General features: G+C 43.2%; 1 long non-coding RNA gene across 2 annotated transcripts in view; it reads left to right on the forward strand.

Annotated features, from left to right (window-relative positions):
* The window catches only part of LOC140197359 (uncharacterized), a 49,480-nt gene extending 29,075 nt beyond the window's left edge, over window positions 1-20,405 (forward strand). For both annotated transcript variants that reach the window (XR_011885928.1, XR_011885929.1), the window contains exons 3-4: window positions 4,484-4,602; window positions 20,024-20,405. This is a non-coding gene — a long non-coding RNA (uncharacterized lncRNA). The remainder of the gene's footprint in view (window positions 1-4,483; window positions 4,603-20,023) is intronic.
* Window positions 20,406-21,279: the final 874 nt, after the last annotated feature.

Here is a 21,279-nt window from a genome sequence, read left to right on the forward strand (position 1 = left end):
GGAAGTGCCCGGATAGTGGAGAGCACCCCTGTGGCTGCCCCCCTCAGCAACAAGTATCTTGTTATGGATGCTGTTGAGGAGGAAGACCTGACAGGCGACGGCCACAGTGTCCGGGTCTCTGGCACTGAGCCTGGCACTGTTGTGCAGGAGGGAGGGAGGGAGAAGAGGAATGCGGTAGTCATAGGGGATTCCATAGTCAGGGGAACGGACAGGAAATTCTGTGAGCCTGATAGAGATACCCACATGGTGTGTTGCCTCCCAGGTGCCAGGGTACGGGATGTCTCGGATCGGGTCCAGAATATTCTGAAGGGAGAGGGCGAGCAGCCAGCTGTCTCAATACATGTTCGTACCAATGACATAGATAGGAAAAAGAAGGAGGTCCTGAAGAGAGATTTCTGAGAGTTAAGAAGGAAGCTGAGAAGCAGGACCCCCAGGGTAGTAATCTCAGGATTGCTACCTGTGCCATGTGCTAGCGAGGGCAAGAATAGTCGGATCAGGCAGATGAATGCGTGGCTGAGAGACTGGTGCAGGGGGTAGGGCTTCAGATTCTTGGATCATTGGAATCTCTTCTGGGGGAAGTATGACCTGTTCAAAAAGGACGGGTTACACCTGAAACCAAAGGGGACCAATATCCTGGCAGGAATATTTAATAGAGCTGTTAGGGAGGGTTTAAACTACTTTGTAATTTGGCAGTGGGATGGGAACCAAAATGATAGAGCAGAGGAGGGGGAAAACAAATAAATTTAAGATAGTGAGCAGTAAAGATGTCAGGAAGGACAGGCAGGTGATGGGGCAAATTTGCAGCCATTGGGATGAGTTGCGGTGCAATAAAGTTGCAGTGAAATCAAAACAAAAAGTACCAAATACTGGACTTAAGGTGTTATACTTAAATGCACGCAGCATAAGGAATAAGGTGGATGATCTTGTCGTACAGCTACAGATTGGCAGGTATGATATTGCGGTCATCACTGAGACATGGCTAAAGGATGCGTGTCTCTGGGAGCTGAACATCCAAGGATACGCGGTGTATCGGAAGGATAGGAAGATAGGCAGAAGGGGAGGCGTGGCTTTATTGGTAAGAAATGATATTAAATCATTAGAAAGAGGTGACATAGGATCGGAAGGTGCAGAATCTTTATGGGTTGAGCTTAGAAATTGCAGGGGTAAAAAGACCCTGATGGCAGTTATATACAGCCCACCAAACAGCTGCAGTGATGTGGACTACAAATTACAACAGGAAATAGAAAAGGCTTGTCAGAAGGGCGTGTTATGATAATTGTGGGGGATTTTAACATGCGAGTGGATTGGGAAAATCAGATCGGCACTGGATCTCAAGAGAGAGAATTTGTAGAATGTCTGCGAGATGGCTTTTTAGAACAGCTTGTTGTTGAGCCCACTAGGGGATCGGATGTACTGGATTGGGTATTGTGTAATGAACCGGACGTGATTAGAGAGATTGAGGTGAAGGAACCCTTAGGAGGCAGTGATCATAACATGATTGAGTTCACTGTGAAATTTGAGAAAGAGAAGCCGAAATCTGATGTGTCAGTATTTCAGTGGAGTAAAGGAAATTACAGTGGCATGAGAGAGGAACTGGCCAAAGTTGACTGGAAAGGGACACTAGGAGGAAGGACGGCAGAGCAGAAGTGGCTGGAGTTTATGCGAGAAGTGAGGAAGGTACAAGACAGATATATTCCAAAAAAGAAGAAATGTTTGAATGGAAAAAGGATGCAACCGTGGCTGACAAGAGAAGTCAAAGCCAAAGTTAAAGCAAAGGAGAGGGCATACAAGGAAGCAAAATTTGGTGGGAAGACAGAGGATTGGGAATTCTTAAAAGCTTACATAAGGAAACTAAGAAGGTCATTAAGAAGGAAAAGATGAACTATGAAAGGAAGCTAGCAAATAATATCAAAGAGGATACTAAAAGCTTTTTCAAGTATATAAAGAGTAAAAGACAGGTGAGAGTAGATATAAGACCGATAGAAAATGATGCTGGAGAAATTGTAGTGGGAGATAAGGAGATGGCGGAGGAACTCAACGAGTATTTTGCATCAGTCTTCACTGAGGAAGACATCAGCAGTATACCGGACACTCAAGAGTGTCAAGGAAGAGAAGTGTGCGCAGTCACAATTACGACAGTGAAAGTACTCAGGAAGCCGAATAGTCTCAGCGTAGATAAATCTCCTGTACCAAACGTAATGCACCCTCGTGTTCTGAAGGAAGTAGCTGTGGAGATTGTGGAGGCATTAGCAATAATCTTTCAAAAGTCAATAGACTCTGGCATGGTTCCGGAGGACTGGAAGATTGCAAATGTCACTCCGCTATTGAAGAAGGGGGCAAGGAAGCAAATAGGAAATTATAGACCTGTTAGCTTGACATCGGTGGTTGGAAGTTGTTGGAGTCAATTGTCAAGGATGAGATTATGGAGTACCTGGAGGTATATGACAAGATAGGCAGAACTCAGCATGGTATCCTTAAAGGAAAATCCTGCCTGACAAGACTATGGCAATTTGTTGAGGAAATTACAAGTAGACTAGACAAGGGAGATGCAGTGGATGTTGTGTATTTGGATTTTCAGAAGGCCTTTGACAAGGTACCGCACATGAGGCTGCTAAACAAGATATGAGCCCATGGAATTACGTGAAAGTTATATATGTGGATAGAGCATTGGCTGATTGGCAGGAAACAGCGAGTGGGAATAAAAGGATCCCATTCTGGTTGGCTGCTGGTTACCAATGGTGTTCCACAGGGGTCTGTGTTGGGGCCGCTTCTTTTTACGTTGTACATCAACGATTTGGATTATGGAATAGATGGCTTTGTGGCTAAGTTTGCTGTTATACAAAGATAGGTGGAGGGGCTGGTAGTGGTGAGGAAACAGAGAGTCTGGAGAGAGACTTGGATAGATTGGGAGAATGGGCAAAGAAGTGGCAAATGAAATACAATGTTGGAAAGTGTATGGTCATGCACTTTGGTAGAAGAAATAAACGGGCAGACTATTATTTAAATGGGGAGGGAATTCAAAGTTCTGAGATGCAACGGGACTTGGGAGTCCTCGTACAGGATACCCTGAAGGTTAACCTCCCGGTTGAGTCGGTGGTGAAGAAGGCGAATGCAATGTTGGCATTAATTTCTAGAGAAATAAAGTATAGGAGCAGGGATGTGATGCTGAGACTCTATAAGGCACTGGTAAGACCCCACTTGGAGTATTGTGTGCCGTTTTGTGCTCTTTATTTAAGAAAGCATGTGCTGACGTTGGAGAGGGTTCAGAGAAGATTCACTAGAATGATTCCAGGAATGAGAGGGTTAACATACGAGGAACGTTTGCCCGCTCTTGGACTGCACTCCTTGGAGTTTAGAAGAATGAGTGGGGATGTCATAGAAACATTTCGAATGTTGAAAGGCATGGACAGAGTGGAAGTGGCAAGGTTGTTTCCCATGGTGGGGGAGTCTAGTACGAGAGGGCATGACTTAAGGATTGAAGAGTGCCCATTCAGAACAGAGATGTGAAGAATTTTTTTTAGCCAGAGGGTGGTGAATCTGTGGAATTCATTGCCACGAGTGGCAATAGAGGTCAGTTTATCTCAGGCAGAGATTGATAGGTATCTGAGTAGCCAGGGCATCAAAGGTTCTGGTGAGAAGGCGGGGGAGTGGGCTAAATGGGAGAATGGATCAGCTCATGATAAAATGGCAGAGCAGACTCGATGGGCTGAATGGCCAACTTCTGTTCCTTTGTCTTATGGTCTTATGGTCTGATATCATGTTTTCTACAATAGGGTGGCCCAAACTATATATAAAACTGCAAGTGACTCCTCACCAATATCTTGTTGCATCATAACTTCCCAGCTCTTCTACTCAATGCTCTGACTAATGAAGGCCAATATACCAAATTCCTTTCTCACCACTTCCAGCAAACTATGCACGTGTACTCCCTTGGTGCCTTTGTCCTATAATGCTTCCAAAAGCCCTATCATTCACTGTATAAGTACTACCCTGGATTGATCTCCCAAATGATCTACCTCAGATTACTCTATCTGCCAATGGATTTACATCTATAGCCTTTGTCACTCTTCTCTCTGGTAAAGGAAGGGGGTTATATAATATCTGTTCACCCTGTCTAGATCTCCCACAGTTTTATTCAACTTAATTAAATTTCTCCACATCTCGTTTATTTCACGTGACTGTAATTTTCCATCACTGCCAACAAAAGAGTTGATCATGAATTACAGGAGGAACAGAGACAGTATTGCCATGATCAACATCAATGGGACTGCAGTTGAGAGGGTAGTAGTTTCAAGTTCCTCGGTATACACATTACCGAAGACCTCACCTGGACTGTACATATTGGCTGTTTAGCAAAAAAAAAGCTCAACAGCGTCCCTTCCACCTCGGGCGACTGAAGAAGTTCTGCATGAGTCCCCAAATCATTGAGAACATCTACGGGGGCACCACTGACCAAGATTAATAATCTTTTCTTCCTGACTAGTTGTATCACCACCTGGTATGGGAACTACACCAATCTTGATCGCCGGACACTGTAGAGAGAGGTACAGAGCACATCTGTGGAAGTGAACTTCCCTCCATTGAGGACATTTACAGCAGCAGGTGCGTAAAAAAGGCCTGAAAGATTACTGGGGACACCAGTCACCCCAACCACAAACTGTTTCAGCTGCTTCTGTCTGGCAAACTGTACCATAGCATAAAAGCCAGGAACGAAAAGCTGCAGGACAGCTTCTTTCTACAAGCTATTAGACTTATGAATTCATATGTCTGCACATTATGACAGTGACAATCATAACACAAAGATTTTTACTCCCTCACATTGTGGGATGAATGTAAGATTTAAATAAATTCAAATTCAATTTCTGTAGTGAGAGTGAAGGAGCTCAAAGGAGTAAAGAGTTTAAATGACAAAATAAAAGTACAGGATTTTCTAATGGGGAGATTCCTACAAGTTTTGATAGTCATCTGTACTTAATCACCCCAGAACTATAATTAGCAGAAGGCTATTAGATATAAACAAGAATAAACAAAAGATTATTAATCTTGGTCAACATTATTCATGCCTGATACCCATGGGTACAAAAAGGTATGAGAGGAAGATAAATTGCAAGATAAAGGTTAGCTTTATTTGTCACTGGCACAGTACATAAAAAGATATGGTGAAATGTGTCTTTTGTGTCAAATAGAATCAGTGAGTATTGTGCTGAGCAGCCTACATTTATTGTCATGTTTCCAGCGCCAAATTGTACCTTACTAGCAACCAGAATGAAAAAGAAACAACAGATACTGGAAGTTTGAAATTAAAAAAAAATGAAGGAAACAATCAAATTCAAGGCTGAAGGTCATTGACCTGAACTGTTAATTTTTCTTTCCAGCATTTATTTCTTCCAATAGCTATTTTGTAACATAAAGCAGATGTTCAATATGAATAAAGAACATATTACATTAGGTGCATACTGAATATGCACACCTGCTGTCCCACGATACTTTTTAAAACACGTAAAATGTTGGAATACTTTTGAAATTTTTTGTTAGTTTCAAACAAATCGCACTCTCCAAGCTCAGTGTTGGTGATAAATACTGAAGGGGGAGAAATCCACAATGATACTGTTCTGATGAAGGGTCACAGATTTGAAATATTAACGTTCCTCTTTCTACAAATACAGCCTGACCTGCAGAGTGGTGATTTTTATTATTATTATAGAACAGGTGTTCCCATCCTTTTTTTATGCTGTGGGCCCCTGCAATTAACCTAGGGGTCTGTAGACCCCAAATTGGGAACCCATGTTAAAGGAGTATGGCGTCTGGCTAACAATTTGTTTGCACTTGACGACTCAACTTACTGTCCTGAGTTTTGAATATACAAGTCATGCTGTCTGAATGTTGCAAAATGTTAGAAGATGATCCTTTCACCCGAGGGAGGTAAGTTCAAATCAAACCAAAATGCCTTTCATGGCTTTTAAACATGTTATGCAAAATGTGTTCAGACATTGTCGGGTCTATCCCCAGAGGATAACTTCTGCAAAATCCTGCCTCAGATGACATGCACCTTATATTAATTCAGCAATTTTCCATAAAGATGCATGAAGGATAAAGCACAGTATCAGTATGTAGGAAATACCTTTGAGTAACAGTCAGAGGTCACTATAGCTAAAGGGAATATAATTTCATCCAGACTCCTGTTGACTAAATCTTTGATGTGATAATATTATGTTTATCTGGCACTGAAATCAGTTCTGAAACTAAACCTGAGATATCCATCATATCAGGATATCTGCTATATTTATGATACATCTAAAGTATCCCTGAAGGTAGATTTGTTCAATTTTGAATCTGCTGCCTCGCCCACTCTCCAGTTTTCATGGCTGATGTCACTAGCTATAGCTCCATTTGTTGTAACAATGCAGGGCTCTTGTCTTGTGGTCTAAAGACTGTAACTTTACTCAGTAAAAATTAGAACATAAAGGTAGAGGAGGAGAAATAGACTATTTGACCCATCGAGCCCGTTCTGCCATTTCATCATGGCTGATCCATATATAGTTTGATTAAATTAGATATAGAGTGCCTATAAAAAGTATTCAACCCTCCCCTTGGATTTTTTTCATGTTTTATTGTTTTATAACATTGAATCACAGTGGATTTAATTTGACTTTTTTGATACTGATCAACAGAAAATACTTTTTCATGTCAAAGTGAAAACAAATTTCTACAAATTGGTCTAAATTTATTACAATTATTAAACACAACATAACTGATTGCATAGTTACTCAGCCTCTTCAAGTAGGTATTTAGTATGTGCACCTTTGGCAGCAATTACTGCCTTGAGTCTGTGTATAGGTCCCTAACTACTTTGCACATATGGACACGGCAATTTTTCCCCATTTGTCTTTACCAACCTGCTCAACTTCAGTTGGATTGAGGTCTGGACTCTGACCTGGCTATCCTGTGCAGCTTTGGTTTTCTGCTTGGGGTAGGTGTCTTTCTGGAAAACAAATCTTCTCCCAAGCCACAGTTCTCTTGCAGACTGCATCAGGTTTTCTTCTTGGATTTTCCTGTATTTTCCTGCATTCATTTTAACCTCCATCTTCACAAGCCTTCCAGGGCCTGCAGCAGTGAGGCATCCCCACAGCATGACGCAACCACTACCATGCTTCATGGTAGGAATGGTGTGTTTTTGATGATTTGCAGTGCTTGGCTTACACCAAACATAGCGTTCAATCTGATGGCCAAAAAGCTTAATTTTGTACCATAGAACCTTCTTCCAGCTGACTTCAGAGTTTCCCATATACCTTCTGGCAAACTCTCGCCAAGATTTTATCTGAGTTTTTTTTTAACAGTGGCTTTCTCTTTGCCACTCTTCCATAAAGTGACTAGTGAAGCACCTGGGCAACAGTTACTGCATGCGCAGTCTTTTCCACCTCAGACACTGAAGCTTGTAACTCCTTCAGAGTTATTATAAGTCTCTTGGTGGCCTCCCTCACTAGTCTCCTTCTTGCATGGTCACTCAGTTTTGAGGACGGCCTGCTCTAGGTGGATTTACAGCTATACTATTGTTAAAAAAATCCTACTTCTTATAACGATGATAATTGAGGCACAGAGGAATCTGTATTTACTGACAAGTACCTTTATTGCTTAAACTAGCAAGTATGTGAATTCATACACTTAATACCTTGTCTGCATGCTCGCTGGGTACTCCTGACTCTCCTGAAGAGTCAAAGAATAGCAAAAGTATTACCCGAGCAAAGGAGTTTACGCTGGACAGGCGTTCCTCGTTGTCCTGATTCACTCGCCACGTGTTTCACGCAGGGTTGCTCATGCTTGTATCTGCGATGGTTATTCTTCAAAATTACCGCTACCAGCACACACAAAGCATCCACTTTTATATCCATTCCTTATCAATTCAAATATCGCATTCCAGTGTCATTGGCCACAGGTCATGTGTCTGCCCTTTAGCACCTTGTTATTGGCTCCGCTCCAAGCCAGCATCAATTTATTGCCCTCTTCCCAACAAGTGATAGTCAATAATTTATGGCTCTTTGTCCTCAATCAGCAATAAGCTTGAATCACTTCAGGCAGGCATCAACCCCAACATTCACAAACCGGCATGTTATAGCCAACCAAAGAACGTCTCACAAATAACTTCTTATTTGGAAATAATCTCCAGTCCAGTAGATAACCTGAAGTATCATTGTGTCTTCTTTAAAAGATTGATAAAGCCCAGCATGTCAAGCTCACAAAATGGAGAACAGAGTGTCTTCACAAAATGGCAGCCTCCATCCTCAAGCATGTGGCAAGACCAAAGACTGCTTCCACTGTCCTTGATTCAGTTGAATTCACTGACTTGTAGATTGTCATTCTTTCTGGCCAACAGAATAGTATAGGAAGAGGTACGGTCAACGCTTCGGGCCGAGACCCTTCATCCTGACGTCTCAGCCCGAAACGTCGACTGTACCTCTTCCTATAGATGCTGCCTGGCCTGCTGCGTTCACCAGCATTTTTGTGTGTGTTGCTTGAACTTCCAGCATCTGCAGATTTCCTCGTGTTTGTGTTTTTAAAACGACCTTTGGCCATAAGTTCCCTCACCTTGACAGTAGGCTTTTTGGCAACTGTCCAGTGGCTGCCTTTGGGAAAACTTCTTTAAGATCTCATGCCCTTCTCAGTGAACAACTGAAGCACATTCTGGGATATTTTAATTGTATCATAAATATGGTAGATATCCTGGTATAATTGCCATCTGAAGCTTAGAAACATTCCATCTAACTCCATACTGTTACCTAGCAAAAATTAGATTTATTTTCAACTGAAAAGCACAGGGAGCTTGAAAGAGGTTACCCTAAAAGTTTGATTCAACTGTGTTGATGTTTAATCTGAAAATTGTTCTCCTTTAGAGTCATAGAGTAAAGCCTCACAGAAAGAGGGCCTTCAGCACATCTCACCCATGTTAAGCAACACACATAAAAGTTGCTGGTGAACACAGCAGGCCAGGCAGCATCTCTAGGAAGAGGTACAGTCGACGTTTCAGGCCGAGACTCTTCGTCAGGACTAATTGAAGGAAGAGTGAGTAAGGGATTTGAAAGTTGGAGGGAGAGGGGGAGATCCAAAATGATAGGAGAGGACAGGAGGGGGAGGGATGGAGCCAAGAGCTAGACAGGTGATAGGCAAAAGGGATACGAGAGGATCATGGGACAGGAGGTCCGGGAAGAAAGACAAGGCGGGGGGGGGACCCAGAGGATGGGCAAGGGGTATATTCAGAGGGACAGAGGAAGAAAAAGGAGAGTGAGAGAAAGAATGTGTGTATAAAAATAAGTAACAGATGGGGTACGAGGGGGAGGTGGGGCATTAGCAGAAGTTAGAGAAGTCGATGTTCATGCCATCAGGTTGGAGGCTACCCAGACAGAATATAAGGTGTTGTTCCTCCAACCTGAGTGTGGCTTCATCTTTACAGTAGAGAAGGCCGTGGATAGACATGTCAGAATGGGAATGGGATGTGGAATTAAAATGTGTGGCCACTGGGAGATCCTGCTTTCTCTGGCGGACAGAGCGTAGATGTTCAGCAAAGCGGTCTCCCAGTCTGCGTCGGGTCTCGCCAATATATAAAAGGCCACATCGGGAGCACCGGACGCAGTATATCACCCCAGGCGACTCACAGGTGAAGTGTTGCCTCACCTGGAAGGACTGTTTGGGGCCCTGAATGGTGGTAAGGGAGGAAGTGTAAGGGCATGTGTAGCACTTGTTCCGCTTACACGGATAAGTGTCAGGAGGGAGATCAATGGGGAGGGATGGGGGGGACGAATGGACAAGGGAGTTGTGTAGGGAGCGATCCCTGCGGAATGCGGGGGGGGGGGGAGGGAAGGATGTGCTTAGTGGTGGGATCCCGTTGGAGGTGGCGGAAGTTACGGAGAATAATATGTTGGACACGGAGGCTTGTGGGGTGGTAGGTGAGGACCAGGGGAACCCTATTCCTAGTGGGGTGGCGGGAGGATGGAGTGAGAGCAGATGTACATGAAATGGGGGAGATGCGTTTAAGAGCAGAGTTGATAGTGGAGGAAGGGAAGCCCCTTTCTTTAAAAAAGGAAGACATCTCCCTCGTCCTAGAATGAAAAGCCTCATCCTGAGAGCAGATGCGGTGGAGACGGAGGACGCAGACTGGAGATCGTTTCGCTGAACCCCTACGCTCTGTCCACCAGGGAAAGCAGAATCTCCCAGTGGCCACACATTTTAATTCCACATCCCATTCCCATTCTGATATGTCTATCCATGGCCTCCTCTACTGTAAAGATGAAGCCACACTCACATTGGAGGAACAACACCTTATGTTCTGTCTGGGTAGCCTCCAACCTGATGGCATAAACATTGACTTCTCAAACTTCCACTAATGCCCCACCTCCCCCTCGTACCCCATCCGTTATTTATTTACATACACACATTCTTTCTTGCTCTCTCCTTTTTCTCCCTCTGTCCCTCTCACTATACCCCTTGCCCATCCTCTGGGTTTTTCCCCCTCCCCCTTTTCTTTCTCCCTGGGCCTCCTGTCCCATGATCCTCTCATATCCCTTTTGCCTATCAACTGTCCAGCTCTTGGCTCCATCCCTCCCCCTCCTGTCTTCTCCTATCATTTTGGATCTCTCCCTCCCCCCTCCCACTTTCAAATCTCTTACTAGCTCTTCTTTCAGTTAGTCCCGATGAAGGGTCTCGGCCTGAAACATCGACTGTACCTCTTCCTAAAGATGCTGCCTGGCCTGCTGCGTTCTCCAGCAACTTTGATGTGTGTTGCAAGAGGTTCAGCTGTTGCTCACTCCAAACATCAGAATAGGGTAGAAATGTGATCTAAGTGACTTTTAATGATGGAATGATTATTGGTGACAGACAGGGTGGTTTGAGTATCTCAGAAACTGCTGTTCTCCTGGGATTTTCATGCATAATGTCTCCAGAGTTTATAGTAAATGGTGTGAAAAACAAAAAAACATTCAGTGACCAGCAGCTCTGTGGGTAAAAATGCCTTGTAAATGAGAGAAGTCAGAGGAGAATGGCCAGTTTGGTTCATGTTGACAGGAAGGCGCCAGTAATTCAAATAACCATGTGTCACAAAATGGTGTGCAGAGAGCATCTCTGAATGTACACATGTCAAATCTTGAAGTGGAAGGGCTGCAGCAGCAGAAGACAACAAACATACATAGGAGGTACCTAATAAAGTGGCCACTGAGTGCACTTAAATATACAACAGTGGACTTCAAACAGTGAAAGAGGGTATATACTTATACAAATGTATTCTTCAAATATTGTTATTGTATCTGCCTCACTTTAACTAGCACTTCATTACACCCTCAGCATGAAGAAATTGCCCCTCAGATTCCTTCAAAATCTTCCACCTCTCAACTTAAATTGATTCTCTCAATTATTACATTCCCCTTCCTTGGGGAAAAAGACTGTGTTCATTTAACCTGTCTGTACCCCTAATAATTTTAAATATCTCTGTAAGATGTATTTAAATGCCTAATTTTAAAAATACATAAATATCAAGGCTCTGTTGTTAATGTTGCTCGGTCTAATTCTTAATTTACCTGCAATGGATTTGTTTGGGTATTAGTTTCACACACAGTGCAATGCACCTTTATCTGTCCTGATGAAGCCCCAGTTCATGGATGGCTTCATGTCATTACAGAAAGCAAGATGATCAATGTGGCAGAGATGAAAGCGGCTGGCTATGGTGCACGTTGTATAAAAAACAATCTGTGACCTGTGATGGAACAACCAGTTCAATGGCAACAATGAGTGAAGTCCAATTTCTAGCTGGTTATCTTCTAAAGTTGCAATCCATTTTCTCTTCCCTTCTCCCAGCACGTGCAACCTCAGCAAGTCTTCCCTCTGCAGTGCTTTCCTCTGTCCATTTCATCATTGTACCCTCATATTTTATTTATGCATCTCTTTCACCTGTTAACAGACAGGATGCTGTGAAGGAGAGGACACTGCTGTTGCGATTCAGAGACAGGTGTGAAGTTTTGTGCAGTTTTCTGATTAGGTACCTGGGCTTTTCAGGAGCATAAATCATTAAGAGGGGCTGTCAGGACATCATGCACAGAGGGACAATTAGAGGAGGCTTTTCTTTTGCATTCAGTCCAGCCCAAGGAGATGGGGAGGGACTCGTCAAAAAAGCCTGATAGGTGTCTAGAAGGGGTGAGTGTCAACGCACACCGCTGAAAGAGCTGAGCACTCAATCACACTATGGATTAACTAACTCAGATTGCTTTAATTCACTTGTTTCATTCTCCCATTCTGTCATTCTTCACCTCTGAGTCCCAGCAGCACCTTGATAAGACCACTGTTTTTCTTTTTCCCTTGCAGAATTCTGACACATAGTATATGTCAGCTCAAATATGCTCACAGTTACAAAAAAAAATCACTCGAAGTTTTTGTTAAAGATAAAAGACATGCAATAATCTAGCAATCATTTCATTCATTTGATTTGACTGAACAAATCAAACTATGACTTGCTTCTGTGTATTTTCATTAATATGCATGTATTGGTAGGCAAGCTCTTGTACAGGTTCAAAATAACAATTCTGCCAATAAATCTAAACCAACATTGAATAAAAAAGTCTCAAGGATCAAATTCAGAGAGTTTCACAGAGAGAAAAAATAACTGTGCTTTGATCATCCAAGTGACCATTTATTTGTTGACCTGCTTCACCAACAATCGCACTGATCCTGAATCAAATGTATGCACTTGCTGGGAACATACTATAGGCCACAGACTTTCAAAGAAATGGCTCTGGCTTTTATAGCAAGAAGGCTGGAGAACACAAGCAGAGAAGTCTTGTTGCATGAACATATGAACACTGACTCACTATTCTTTTGTAGTGCTTAATGTAACTTACAGTAATTTTTTTTTCAGTATTCAACTGTACCACTACCAAAAAACAACAAATTTCACAACAGATGTCAGTGATTTCTGATTCTAAAATTGAGATATTATGTACACAGTTAGTCTCTGAGATTAAGCAATGATACTTTGAAATCACTGAGGTGAAATGATATTCTGATATATTTGAATATCCTTGAAATTCTGAGGTGAAGAGGCTGCAATCTTGTTTCCCTTGTTTGGTGGTGAGACAGGTGGCATGGGAGCTGCGCAGCCTCATGTAACACTTGTGTAGTGTCTGTCTTACTTCATGTGACTGGTCACTGCCCTCTTTATGAGAAATTCAAATTTCATTGTACTAGACTAGGTGCTAGTAGGGCCTCAGAAGCTCTAGGTATTGGAAGGAGGCAGTAAATAGAAAACACACACTTCCAGAGGTAAGCTTGTTCACAAAAAAAAATCAAGATATGCAAAATAATTACATGAGCAAGAACAATCCAAAACTCCAACATTCTGTCTTTGGTTCCAAATCTCAGACATCAAATGAATACCAGATTCCTTTTTACTTAGAATCAGTGAGATTCATTAGAATAACCTTTATTACTCAAGTTAGATCTAGTGTTATTCCCTATTTAAAGGATTACAACTAACATTTGCTTTTTTTATTTATACGTAGTTAGTTAGGAAACGAATTTAATTCCTATTCTTAAGTATTATGTTTAACTTCAGTTTCAGTTCCGGATCAATATGTCTACATATTCAAATTCGGCACCAAAAAAATATATATATATACAGCTTAAATCATTTCATGACATTCTCCAACATCACAACTTTTAAGCAAAATAACTCTCAGTCAATAAATAATCAAAGTCTTTGCAAAAATAATCAGTTCTTCCAGAAAATCAAATTCCGATCCTTCGAATCAAAAATAAACTTGTACATCCAACCATATTAAGTCTTGTATGTCTTGAAACATTTCGTTCCAGTGCTGGTTCTTAGATCTTGAGTGGCTTGCCATCTTGTTTCTTAGTTTGTTGGACAAATTGTCAGTCATCCATGGAAAGTTGATTCACAACTCCTAAACACAAGAACCTGACCTGTTTACAATAGGATTACAGTCCGTAAGTTCTTATACGCATTCCATTTTCTATTTCAAAATAACTCAATATCACATTGTCATTTCCAAACATTTCTCAGTTACAACACCACTGAACATATTTCACACACAAATTACACACTCCGAACAGTAAAATTGTTTTAACTCACCAAATCCCTTGACATGATTTAACAGAACTAATTCCCGATTACATGGTAGAGTTCTTGGACCTCCGACTCTGCCGATATTGGAGTCAATAGTTAAGGATGAGGTTATGGAGCACTTGGTGACACAGGATGAGATGGGACAAAGTCATCATAGTTTCCTTAAGGGAAAATCTTGCCTGACAAACCCGTTGGAATTCTTAGAGAAGATTACAAGTAGGATAGATAAAGGGAATGTAGTGGATGTTGTATATTTGGACTTTCAGAAGGCCTTTGACAAAGTGCCACACATAAGGCTGCTTAGCAAGTTAAGAGCTCATGGCAATACAGGAAAGTTACTAACATGGTTAGACCATTGGCTGATTGATAGGAGGCAGCAAATGGAAATAAAAGGATCCTTTTCTGGTTGGCTGCCAGTGACTAGTGGTGTTCTGCTGGGGTCAGTGTTGGCACTGCTTCTTTTCATGTTGTATATTAATGACTTAGATGATGGAATAGATAGCTTTGTTGGCAAGTTTGCAGATGATGGTGGAAGGGCAAGTAGTGTTGAGGAAACAGGTAGACTGCAGAGGAACTTAAACAGAATAGGAGAATGGGCAAGAAAGTGGCAAATGAAATGCGATGTTGGAAAATTCATGGTCATGCTCTTTGGTAGAAGAAATAAATGTACAGACTATTTTCTAAATGGGGAGAAAATCCAAAGTTGTGAGATGCAAAGAGTCTTGGGACTCTTTGTGCAGAACACCCTAAAGGTTAATTTGCTAGATAGAGTCAGTGGTGAGGAAGGCAAATAGCATTCATTTAAAGAGGTCAAATATACAAGAACAGGGATGTGATACTGAGTCTTTATAAAGCACTCGTGAGGCCTCACCTTGACTATTGTGAACAGTGTTGGGCTCCTCATCTCAGAAAAGATGTGTTGGCATTGGAGATGGCTCAGAGGAGGTTCACAAAGATGATTCTGGGAATGAGAGCGTTATCATACAAGGAACGTGTGATAGCTCTGGGTCTGTAATTGCTGGAATTTAGAAGGATGACGGGGGATTTCATTGAAACCTTTCAAATGATGAAAGGCCTAGTCATGATAAACGTAGATAGGAGGTTTCCCATGGTAAGAGAGTCTAGGACAAGTGGCACAGCCTCAGGCTAGAGAAATGTCCACTTAAAACAGAGGTGCAGAAAAAATTCTTTATAGAACATAGAACATAGAATTCTACAGCATATTACAAGCTCTTCGGCCCACAATGTTGTGCCGACCCTGAAGCCCTACCTCCCATATAACCCCACCATCTTAAATTCCTCCATATACCTGTCTAGTAGTCTCTTAAACTTCACCAGTGTATCTGCCTCCACCACTGTCTCAGGCAGTGCATTCCACACTCCCTGAGTAAAAACACTTCCTCTAATATCCCCCTTGAACTTCCCAACCCTTACCTTAAAGCCATCTCCTCTTGTATTCAGCAGTGGTGCCCTGGGGAAGAGGCGCTGGCTATCCACTCTATCTATTCCTCATATTATCTTGTACACCTCTATCATGTCTCCTCTCATCCTCCTTCTCTCCAAAGAGTAAAACCCTAGCTCCCTTAATCTCTGATCATAATGCATACTCTCTAAACCAGTCAGCATCCTGGTAAATCTCCTCTGTACCCTTTCCAATGCTTCCACATCCTTCCTATAGTGATGCGACCAGAACTGGACACAATACTCCAAGTTTGGCCTAACCAGAGTTGTATAGAGCTGCAGCATTACATCGCGACTCTTAAACTCTATCCCTCGACTTATGAAAGCTAACACCCCATAAGCTTTCTTAACTACCCTATCTACTTGTGAGGCAACTTTCAGGGATCTGTGGACATGTACCCCCAGATCCCTCTGCTCCTCCACACTACCAAGTATCTGCTATTTACTTTGTACTCTGTCTTGGAGTTTGTCCTTCCAAAGTGTACCACTTCACACTTCTCTGGGTTGAACTCCATCTGCCATTACTCAGCCCATTTCTGCATCCTATCAATGTCTCTCTGCAATCTTCGACAATCCTCTACACTGTCTACAACACCACCAACCTTTGCGTCGTCTGCAAACTTGCCAACCCACCCTTCTACCCCCACATCCAGGTCGTTAATAAAAATCACGAAAAGTAGAGGTCCCAGAACAGACCCTTGTGGGACACCACTAGTCACAATCCTCCAATCTGAATGTACTCCCTCCACCACGATCCTCTGCCTTCTGCAGGCAAGCAAATTCTGAGTCTACCTGGCCAAACTTCCCTGGATCCCATACCTTCTGACCTTTTGAATAAGCCTACCGTGTGGAACCTTGTCAAATGCCTTACTAAAATCCATATAGATCACATCCACTGCACTACCCTCATCTATATGCCTGGTCACCTCCTCGAAGAACTCTATCAGGCTTGTTAGACACGATCTGCCCTTCACAAAGCCATGCTGACTGTCCCTGATCAGACCATGATTCTCTAAATGCCCATACATTCTATCTCTAAGAATCTTTTCCAACAGCTTTCCAACCACAGGCGTAAGGCTCACTGGTCTATAATTACCTGGACTATCCCTACTACCTTTTTTGAACAAGGGGACAACATTCACCTCCCTCCAATCCTCCGGTACCATTCTGCGTGGACAACAAGGACATAAAGATCCTAGCCAGAGGCTCAGCAATCTGTTCCCTTGCCTCATGGAGCAGACTGGGGAATATTCTGTCAGGCCCCGGGGACTTATCCATCCTAATGTATTTTAACAACTCCAACACCTCCTCTCCCTTAATATCAACATGCTCCAGAACATCAACCTCACGCACATTGTCCTCATCATCATCAAGTTCGCTCTCATCGGTGAATACCGAAGGGAAGTATTCATTGAGGACCTCACTCACTTCTACACCCTCCAGGTACATCTTCCCACCTTTATCTCTAATCGGTCCTATCTTCACTCCTGTCATCCTTTCGTTCTTCACATAATTGAAGCAAGCCTTGGGGTTTTCCTTTATCCTACTCGCCAAGGCCTTCCCATGCCCCCTTCTTGCTCTTCTCAGCCCCTTCTTAAGCTCCTTTCTTGCTTCCCTATATTCCTCAATAGACCTATCTGATCCTTGCTTCCTAAACCTCATGTATGCTGCCTTCTTCCACCTGACTAGATTTTCCACCTCACTTGTCACCCATGGTTCCTTCACCCTACCATTCTTTATCTTCCTCACCGGGACAAATTTATCCCTAACATCCTGCAAGAGATCTCTAAACATCGACCACATGTCCATAGTACATTTCCCTGCAAAAACATCATCCCAATTCACACCTGCAAGTTCTAGCCTTATAGCCTCATAATTTGCTCTTCCCCAATTAAAAATTTTCCTGTCCTCTCTGATTCTATCCTTTTCCATGATAATGCTAAAAGCCAGGGAGCAGTGGTCACTGTCCCCCAGATGCTCACCCACTGAGAGATCTGTGACCTGACCCGGTTCATTAACCTAGTACTAGATCTCGTATGGCATTTCCCCTAGTCGACCTGTCCACATACTGGGACAGGAATCCGTCCTGGACACACTTAACAAACTCTGTCCCATCTAAACCCTTGAAACTAATCAGGTGCCAATCAATATTAGGGAAGTTAAAGTCACCCATGATAACAACAATGTTATTTTTGCACCTTTCCAAAATCTGCCTCCCAATCTGCTCCTCTGTATCTCTACTGCTACCAGGGGGCCTATAGAATACCCCCAGTAGAGTAACTGCTCCCTTCCTGTTCCTGACTTCCACCCATACTGACTCAAAAGAGGATCCTGCTACATTACCCACCCTTTCTGTAGCTGTAGTAGTATCCCTGACCAGTAATGCCACCCCTCCTACCCTTTTCCCCCTCTCTGTCCCTTTTCCCCCTCTCTGTCCCTTTTAAAGCACTGAAATCAAGGAATATTGAGAATCCATTCCTGCCCTGGTGCCAGCCAAGTCTCTGAAATGGCCACTACATCATAATTCCATGTATGTATCCAAGCTCTCAGTTCATCACCTTTGCTCCTGATGCTTCTTGCATTGAGGTACACACACTTTAGCCCTTCTGCCTTACTACCTTTACACCGTTAATTTTGGTTCTCTTTCCTCAAAGCCTCTCCATATGTTAGATCTAGCTTTACTCCATGCACTTCTTTCACTGCTCTATTGCTCCGGGTCCCATCCCCCTTGCAAATTAGTTTAAACCCTCCCGAACCATGCTAGCAAACCTACCTGCAAGGATATTGCTCCCCCTCGGGTTCAGGTGCAACCCATCCAATCTGTACAGGTCCCACCTTTTCCAGAAGAGATCGTAATGATCCAAAAATCTAAAACCCTGCTCCCTGCACCAACTCCTCAGCCACGCATTCAACTGCCATCTCCTCCAATTCTTACCATCACTGTCACGTAGCACTGGCAGCAATCCTGAGAACGCCACCCTTGAGGTCCTGTTCTTCAGCCTTCTGCCTAGTTCCCGAAATTCACACTTAAGGTCCTCATCCCTCTTCCTGCCTATGTCGTTGGTATCAACATGTATCATGACTTCTGGTTGCTTTCCCTCTTGTACCAGGATGTCGTGCACCCGGTCAGAGACATCCCGGACCCTGGCACCCAGGAGGCAACAAACCATGCTGGTGTCTTTCTCACATCCACAAAATCTCCTGTCTGCTCCCCTGACTATAGAGTCTCCAATGACGACAGCTCTCCTCTTCTCCGTCCCACCCTTCCGCACCACAGGGTCAGACTCAGTGCCAGAGGCCCTGCCACCGTGGCTCACACCTGGTCGGTCATCCCCGCCAACAGTATCCAGAATGGTAAACTTATTATTCAGGGAAATGGCTACAGGGTTACTCTGCTCTACCTGTCTGCTCATCTTTGCTTTCCCCCCCTCTGACTGTCACCCAACGACCTGCTTCCGACAGCCTAGGTGTGACTACCTCCCTGTAGCTCTCATCTATGACTGCCTCATTCTCCCTTATGAGTCCAAGGTCATCCAGCTGCTGCTCCAGCTTCCTTACATGGTCTTCCAGATTGCCCAGCCGTATGCACTTCTGGCAGATGTGACTCTGCGGGAGAGGGGAGTTCTCCCAAGAGAGGCACATCACCGTCTCAGGAGGCATTGTAAAGACTAACTGCTTGCAAGCTTGTCCTCTGCCTCTTCCCGTCGAAACCTCTCAAGTCAAAGCCTCAAAGCTCTACTCCTTCACTGGCCCACTCACTCACTGTCCGCTTTCCACCAGAGAAAAGCCAGAGGATGGTGAACTTGTGGAGTTTATTATACAGGCAGCTGTGGAAGCCAGGTCATTGCGTGTATTTAAGGCAGAGATTGATATGGGGATATAGAGAAAAGGCAGGAACAGGGTACTGATTGTGGATGATCAGCCATGATCACAGTGAATGGCAGTGCTGGCTCGAGGGGCCGAATGGCCTACTCCTGCACCTATTGTCTATTGTCTATTGATAGGTTCTTGACTGGACATGGCAACAAAGGCTACGGGGTGAAGGCTAGGGAGTGGGGCTGAGGAGAGAGAGAAAAAGGATAAGCCATGATTGAATGGTGGAGCCGACTTGATGGGCCAAATGGCCTAATTCTACTTCTATGTCTAATGGTCTTATGATATTGTCTCGTTTTAGCTGCTGCTTGTTATAGCTGCAGCTTCAATAAACCATTTATCAATATCATCTCTCCTCCAGGGGTTTCACCCTGAGGTTTTCAAGTAAGTAGGGTAGCATACTCACTACTGATTGCACTTTTAACAGTTTGTATCTTTAGTTTTTAATAGTTTGCTGTGTTTCTCTTGTTTGTCCATGCCTGCATCAGCCACACCTTATTCTTGCAAAGCTTTATTTCCAGGTTTTCTTTTTTAAAAAATTCGGTAAACCTTGTTTTCATTCCTTCACAGGCGGAGCTGTCTAACATTACATCTTTGGGTTTAATTAACCACTCAGATGTAGTGAAGACTAGGCTTCAGGCTCGGGTTTGCCTGCTGCTGCAGTCCAGGCGAGGAGATGTCAAGGGCAGCGTAGCATGGCATCCATGCTTGGTTGGGGGCTAACTCTCCCCTTGGTGCTGCCTTCCAGCGTTCGATCAGGCTGGATTGCTGGGAAATGTACCATCAATTTGTGGGTCATGTTGCTCAGGATCTCGGACTATATATATATATATATCTGTTTTTTTTTACATGACTATGTTTTTGTTTGCTTGAAATTTTGAATATGCTGTGTATGTTTTGCCTCTGGCCCCAGAGGAATGCTGTTTCATTTGTCTATATCCATGTCCATGTATGGTTGAATGATAATTAAACTTGGTTTGATTTTGATTCGTGAAGTTGATTTTTAGAATGAAGGAGCTGCCTTTTGGGAGATGGTTGAGCAGATGGGATTATACTTGTGGAGTTTAGAAGAATGAGGAACAATCTCATTGGGATCTATTACATTCTATGAGAAAAAGGTAGATAATTTCTCTGATGGGAGAACCAATGGCTCGGAAACATAGAATAAAGGAACACCCATGTGAGGCAGAGATGAGGAAATATTTCTTCTCCCAGAGGGTTGCAAATGTTTGGCCTCCACTATTTCAGAGAACTGCGGACGTAATAATATATAAACAGATGAATCAGGGGCTTCAGGGATCAGACAGGAAAGTTGAATTGAAGCCAACTATCAGATTAACCGTGACCATACAGAAAGGTGAAGCAGAATTGGGGGCCCAATGGCCCACTCATTCTTCTATCTCTTAGGCTGTTGTGTTCTGCAACCTAAAGTTCATAAAGGGTTCCTGAAATATTCTCGAGGTCCATCAGGTCTCTGGCAATCTATAGAGTCACAGAGATATATGCATGGGAATTGATTCTTTCACCCAAAACACATCGATACTGAATATGATGCCTTCCTGAGCTAGTTACATTGCATCTGGCCCATATCTTTGCTATCTATATTAGTGTCCAAATGTCTTTGAAACTTTGTAATTATATCTTCCTCTATGACTTCCACATACTCATGTGTAACTCATTCCACATGCTCTGTGTGGAAAAACTTGCTCCTCGGAATGCCTTCTCACCTTAAAGCTATGCCTCTGGTTTTAGACTCTACTACCCTGGGGAATAAAGTTTGCCGCTATCTGCCTATTTACACCCCTCATGATTTATAAACCTTCGTA

Source organism: Mobula birostris, chromosome 5 (assembly GCF_030028105.1).
Source record: "Mobula birostris isolate sMobBir1 chromosome 5, sMobBir1.hap1, whole genome shotgun sequence".
Lineage (NCBI taxonomy): Eukaryota > Metazoa > Chordata > Chondrichthyes > Myliobatiformes > Myliobatidae > Mobula > Mobula birostris.